The sequence below is a fragment of the Pseudophryne corroboree genome, unplaced genomic scaffold, assembly GCF_028390025.1.
Source record: "Pseudophryne corroboree isolate aPseCor3 unplaced genomic scaffold, aPseCor3.hap2 scaffold_227, whole genome shotgun sequence".
NCBI classification, from domain to species: domain Eukaryota; kingdom Metazoa; phylum Chordata; class Amphibia; order Anura; family Myobatrachidae; genus Pseudophryne; species Pseudophryne corroboree.
The window spans coordinates 75685-83034 of record NW_026968921.1 but is presented as its reverse complement, the minus strand read 5'-3'; the positions used below and the strand labels follow the sequence as shown (position 1 = coordinate 83034).

Genomic DNA, 7350 nt, shown 5'->3' with positions numbered 1-7350 from the left:
GGGTACATGGCCTTCTCTGATGTAATCAGAGTTAGATTTGATTAAGTGATTTTATAAAAAAAACAGCCACGAAGCACAATTTAGCAGTGGGTTGCAGAGAAAAAGAAATATGCTGGCAGAAAAATCCAATTGAGTGATTAAACAGCTCTTCATTTTCTGGCTTTATTTTTATGCTAACAAATTTGTGCTCTGAAAAGTGTCCACAAAGCCAAGTATCTGATTAACACCTTTGTAGGGATGGTTTTTCACCTATTATTAAATTAAACTTGCTTCATTGGAAAGGCAGCAAGTGATGTCATCCAAGCAGTGGGTCAAAGTTGGCTTCAAACCTCGTCTGCTTATGAAAAGAGAAAAGGGGTATGCAGGGCATGGCGGCCTTTTGCGGTGCTTGGATGACCCCTAGTTCGCATTAAATAATGCAGTCGAGTTTCCCACATTTGGGGAAATCACAGGGGTCAGCATACCCAGAATGCAATGAATGAACCGCACCCTGGGAGAACAGTCTTCATGACCATGGTATCTCCTATGCAAAATAAGTATGATTTGGGATAGGGCTGGGGAGGGCCGCTGCTCAGGCACATCTCTGTCAAGTAAAGGAGATTCAACTGAGGCAGCACAAGGGAACTCTCATCTGGGGACAACAACTGCAGGGAGAACACATATTTTCAGATGAACATGGGAGGGCAGAAGGCTGCCTAATACTGAAGCACCCCCAAACAACAAACCAAATGCAACAACTAGTGCAAGCATTCCTGGGGGAAGGCCTGCAGCAGATGGATTTGCATATGGCGATGTCATCCAAGCAGTGGGTCAAAGTTGGCTTCAACCCTCGTCTGCATATGAAAAGAGAAAAGGGGCGTGCAGGGCATGGCGGCCTTTTGCGGCACTTGGATGACCCCTAGTTTGCATTAAACACTTCCACCCTCCGTCGGTGTGGGGCTCATGTTGGCTATGCCCCAGCCCCTGAAGCATTCAAGCTGATTTCTTGCAGCAGCTGGGCACTGTAACAGCTCCAGAGCTGCTCTGTAAGGCAAGTAAAAGGGTGTGGGCCCTGCAGCACTACCTGTAGTTCGCATTGTGCGAGACCCCTAGTTCGCATTAAACACCCCCACCCTCCTTCGGTGTGGGGCTCATGTTGGCCATGCCCCAGCCCCTGAAGCATTCACGCTGATTTCTTGCAGCAGCTGGGCACTGTAACAGCTCAAGAGCTGCTCTGTAAGGCAAGTAAAAGGGTGTGGGCCCTGCAGCACTACCTGTAGTTTGCATTGTGCATTGGAAGGCACAAAGTAAGCAGACGGGAGGAGAAGTCAGGATAGTGCACAAGGGTATAGACGGGAGGGGCTCAAGAAAAAAGAAGTGGAAACAGACAGCAAACTAGGCTTCCAATGCACAATGCAAACTACAGGTAGTGCTGCAGGGCCCACACCCTTTTACTTGCCTTACAGAGCAGCTCTGGAGCTGTTTAATCACTCAATTGGATTTTTCTGCCAGCATAATTTTTCTCTTACGTCCTAGAGGATGCTGGGGACTCCGTAAGGACCATGGGGGATAGACGGGCTCCGCAGGAGACATGGGCACTTAAAGAAAGACTTTAGATCTGGGTGTGCACTGGCTCCTCCCTCTATGCCCCTCCTCCAGACCTCAGTTTACTACTGTGCCCAGAGGAGACTGGGTGCTTTTCAGGGAGCTCTCCTGAGTTTCCTGACAGAAAGTATATTTGTTAGATTTTTTTATTTTCAGGGAGCCTGCTGGCAACAGACTCCCTGCATCGAGGGGCGGAGGGGAGAGATGCACACCTACTTCTGTGAGTTGATAGGCTCTGCTTCTTAGGCTACTGTACAGCATTAGCTCCAGAGGGATCGGTACGCAGGTCTCACCCTCGCCGTCCGTCCCAGAGCCGCGCCGCCGTCCCCCTCGCAGAGCCGGAAGATAGAAGCCGGGTGAGTATGAGAAGAAAAGAAGACTTCAGAGGCGGCGGAAGACTTCATGATCTTCACTGAGGTAACGCACAGCAGTAAAGCTGTGCTCCATTGCTCCCATACACCTCACACACGGCAGTCAGTGTAAGGGTGAAGGGCTCAGGGGGGACGCCCTGGGCAGCAATATAGACCTCTCTTTGGCAAAATAAATATATATGCAGCTAGGCACTGTATATATATATATAAGAGCCCCCGCCATTTTTTTACTATATTTGAGCGGGACAGAAGCCCGTCGCTGAGGGGGTGGGGCTTCTCCCTCAGCACTCACCAGCACCATTTTCTCCACAGCACCGCTGAGGGGAAGCTCCACGGACTCTCCCCTGCTTATACCACGGTAGAAAGAGGGTCTTAAAGAAGAGGGGGGCACATAATTAGGCGCATATATATATGGAAATACAGCGCTACTGGGTAAACATAAAATTATTGTGTTTTTTTCCTGGGTCATATAGCGCTGGGGTGTGTGCTGGCATACTCTCTCTCTCTGTCTCTCCAAAGGGCCTTGTTGGGGAACTGTCCTCAGATAAGAGGATTCCCTGAGTGTATGGTGTGTCGGTACACGTGTGTCGACATGTCTGAGGTAGAAGGCTCTCCTAGAGAGGAGCAGGAGCAAATTAATGTGGTGTCTCCATCGACAACGCCGACACCTGACTGAATGGATATGTGAAATGTTTTAAGTGCTAATGTAAACTTATTACACAAGAGATTAGACAAAGCTGAAGCTAGGGAACAGTCAGGGAGTCAACCCATGCCTGTCCCTATGTCGCAGGGACCTTCGGGGTCTCAAAAGCGCCCACTATCCCAAATAGTTGACACAGATACCGACACGGATTCTGACTCCAGTGTCGACTACGATGATGCAAAGTTACAGCCAAAATTGGCTAAATGTATTCGATATATGATTATTGCAATAAAAGATGTTTTGCACATCACAGAGTCCCCTGTCCCTGACACGAGGGTACACATCTATAAGGGAAAGAAACCTGAGATAACCTTTCCCCCCTCACATGAGTTGAACGAATTATGTGAAAAAGCTTGGGAATCTCCAGACAAAAAGCTGCAGATTCCCAAAAGGATTCTTATGGCGTATCCTTTCCCGCCAATGGACAGGATACGGTGGGAATCCTCCCCTAGGGTGGATAAAGCATTGACACGCTTATCCAAAAAGGTAGCGCTGCCATCCCAGGATACGGCTACCATCAGGGACCATGCTGACCGCAAGCAGGAGGTTACCCTAAAGTCCATTTACACACATTCTGGTACCTTACTCAGACCGGCAATTGCGTCGGCCGGGGTTGTAGCGCGGTGGCAGCATGGACAGATACCTTATCAGCAGAGATTGAGACCCTAGATAAGGATGCTATGTTATTGACCATAGGGCATATAAAAGATGCTGTCCTATATATAAGAGATGCTCAAAGTGACATTAGTCTACTGGGTTCTAGAATAAACGCTATGTCAATTTCTGCTAGACGAGTCCTATGGACCCGGCAATGGACAGGTGATGCCGACTCAAAAAGGTATATGGAGGTTTTACCTTACAGGGGTGAGGAATTGTTTGGGGAAGGTCTCTCGGACCTAGTCTCCACAGCTACAGCTGGTAAATCAAATTTTTTGCCTTATATTCCCTCACAGCCTAAGAAAGCACCACATTATCAAATGCAGTCCTTTCGATCACAGAGAAACAAGAAAGTACGAGGTGTGTCCTTTCTTGCCAGAGGTAAGGGCAGAGGGAAGAAGCTGCACAACACAGCTAGTTCCCAGGAACAGAAGTCCTCCCCGGCCTCTACAAAATCCACCGCATGACGCTGGGGCTCCGCTAAAGGAGTCCGCCCAGTTGGGGGCACGTCTTCGAGTTTTCAGCCACATCTGGGTTCATTCGCAGGTGGATCCCTAGGCAATAGAAATTGTTTCTCAGGGTTACAAGCTGAAATTCGAAGAGGTGCCTCCTCGCCGGTTTTTCAAATCGGCCCTACCATCTTCTCCCCAGGAAAGGGAGATAGTGTTAAATGCAATTCACAAATTGTATCTTCAACAGGTGGTGGTCAAGGTTCCCCTGCTTCAACAAGGAAATGGAAATTATTCGACCCTGTTTGTAGTCCCAAAACCGGACGGTTTGGTCAGACCCATATTAAATTTAAAATCCCTGAACCTATACTTGAAAAGGTTCAAGTTCAAGATGGAATCGCTAAGAGCGGTCATCGCCAGCCTAGAAGGGGGGGATTTTATGATATCTCTGGACATAAAGGATGCATACCTTCATGTACTCATTTATCCACCTCATCAGGCGTACCTAAGATTTGCGGTACAGTATTGTCATTACCAATTTCAGACGTTGCCGTTTGGTCTCTCCAGAATTTTCTCCGAGAATTTTCACCAAGGTAATGACGGAAATTATGGTGCTCCTGCGAAAGCAAGGTGTCACAATTATCCCGTACTTGAACGATCTCCTCATAAAAGCAAGATCAAGAGAGCAGTTGCTGAACAGCGTATAACTTTCACTGAAGGTGTTACAGCAACACGGCTGGATTCTCAATATCCCGAAGTCGCAGTTGGTTCCTACGACTCGTCTGACTTTGCTTGGGCATTATTCTGGATACGGACCAGAAAAGGGTTTATCTTCCGATAGAAAAGGCCCAGGAACTCATGACTCTGGTCAGGAACCTATTGAAACCAAAACAGGTGTCAGTGCATCACTGCACTCGAGTCCTGGGAATGATGGTGGCATCATACGAGGCCATTCCCTTCGGCAGGTTCCATGCGAGGATCTTGCAATGGGACCTACTGGACAAGTGGTCCGGGTCACATCTACAGATTCATCAGTTGATCACCCTGTCCCCCAGGGCCAGGGTATCTCTCCTGTGGTGGCTGCAGAGTGCTCACCTTCTAGAGGGCCGCAGGTTCGGCATTCAGGACTGGATCCTGGTGACCACGAACGCGAGCCTCCGAGGTTGGGGAGCAGCCACACAGGGAAGAAATTTCCAAGGTCTTTGGTCAAGTCAGGAGACTTGTCTTCACATCAACATCCTGGAGCTAAGGGCCATATACAACGCCCTATGTCAAGCGGAGACCTTACTTCGCGACCAACCAGTTCTGATCCAGTCAGACAACGTCACCGCACTAGTTCATGTAAACCGCCAAGGCGGCACAAGGAGCAGAGTGGCGATGGCGGAAGCCACCAGAATTCTTCGCTGGGCGGAGAATCATGTAAGCTGTCAAAGTCAGAAAAATATCACGATGCACACTGCCATATTTGCACCTCATATGTGTCCCTGCTGCGCATGCGTGCGCTCTCCCGTGCGTGCGCATACTCGCTGTTGCGGGCACCCGCAGGCGCACGGTATGCGCATTTACGGTAGAGATTGTGTGCGTCTAGCGGGCGACTCTTTCGTTACATATTTTCACCATATAATGCATTTTGTAAATTATGGTCCCTTTGATAGATTCTGAAAGTTTAGTTAATGTAGTATGTTCCTGGACAGAGAGATCCCTCATTGTTTGATACGAAGGGTCAGACAGGAGTAATACAGTGGTGTTTAGTATCCATCGGAAGAGTATTTAATTAGCAATATTCCGGTGTTGGTTTGAAGCGGATCAATCGCTCGTGCGAATAGTTATGGACATAAGAAGTTTATGAACATTTACTGTATTTGCACTTACTTATCCATGCGGCGGGAAACCCAGTTTCCCTCCCACCTGAGCTGTTGGAAATAGTCACAGCCCACCTGTATGAATCAACCTATGACCTTTTGTTATAATGCGAAGACGAATTCCTGTGTCCAATGAACAATGAGATTGTAGGGACCATTGAATTGTATTGTGTGTGGGGCATAAATAGACAGGCCGATCACATCCAGCACTCACTCTTCATCGGTTATCATTGCTGAAAATCGGGAGCTGGATGTCCAGAGGCGCATGCGATCGTTTCCTTTGTGCGTAAGTTTTCTCCGTAATCATATTGTCTTTTCTTGTTATTATGGGCCATATCTTTCTCTCTCTCTCTTCTCTTTCTCTCATTTTCTCTTAAACGTACTTGTATTGTATTTACTGTGTAGTTACCTGGTTAGTTAGTCTATGTTATATTGTAGTGTATGACTTGTATTGTATTAATTCTTTTGCAAGTATAACATTCATAATATATATATTAGGCGTTGGACCCTAAGCACGGTATTTGTGTATTTCTTATAGTGTTAAGTATTCTCAGAGCGTCGGTGACGCTCGAACAGCTTTTGAGTTAATAAGGTTATACAGTGTTGCATTTACACCCTATCTCTACACTAAGGTTTTACAGCAAATTACATTGTTTGTGGTTTAGACATAAAGGTTTAACATTGTGAGCGTCGGCGCCGCTCGTGATCTCCTCGTGGTCTCGAGCGTCCGCTACGCTGATAGCGTAGCATTACGGTAGTCGCTCACCTATAAGTGTGCCCGATACCAACAGCGTATTCTCGTGAGCGTCTGTATCGCTTGAGCAGCCCGCTCCCGATACAGCGTCCGTTACGCTATAGCGAACCATTACGTTAGTCAGCAGCCAATAGCGTGCCTGCCTGTGATCTCTTGGCCGTGAGCGAACGTGACGCTTGAGCGTCTCGACCACGGCTAAGCGATTGTTACGCAACGAGCGTACCCTTACGGTACTCCATACGCAAATAGCGTACAGTGTTCTTAGACCTCACAAAGGGTTTTAAATAAGATAAATATTTAGCTTTATCAATTGGCGGCTCGTCCTGTCCTTCACATATCTCTGCTAGGTAATTTCAGCAGACATTATCCATCAGCAAAGGGCGGGAGATCATATTCTTCGCAGTGCTGACGGGATAAGCGTCTGTTTCGCTTAGTAAAGGGTGCTGAAGGAATCCGGGAACCGGAGGTAAGAACAACACACTAGTGTCTTTTAAAACTGTTTATTTCTATCTTGCGTACGCACACACGCATATCTGCATTTCTTTTTCATTCGTGTATTTTCATATATCACTCTCCTGTTTGCCATTTTATAATTGATAAAACGTGCTAAGAGAGATTTGTCGCTATTTCATAGTTAAAGTGTAAAAGTAATGCGTTAAGGGATAAAGTGTAAAGCACACACGCAGCTCTACCTAAAGGTAAAAGGAGAGATTGGTGTGTTGCACGGTAGACGACTGAGGATCATCTACATTGATAAAACGTGTTAGTTGTGTTACGGTGGACATTGGTTTTGTATACACGTGTCTCTAACAAAAGGCTGAGACTCGCGTACGCAAAGGCCGACGCACGCAGCGTAAATTATGCAACGGAGCGTCTGGGTACGCCCACGTAACTCAAATCACACGATAGTGTTGATTTTTAAATAGCACAATAAGCGATAAATAGCGCAATAAGCGATAAATATCGCAAC

The 7350-nt window shown here is 47.1% G+C and overlaps 1 pseudogene; it reads right to left on the bottom strand.

Moving 5' to 3' along the window:
- Positions 1–361: 361 nt before the first annotated feature.
- LOC135009703 (U1 spliceosomal RNA) lies at positions 362–540 on the bottom strand (annotated as a pseudogene).
- Positions 541–7350: the final 6810 nt, after the last annotated feature.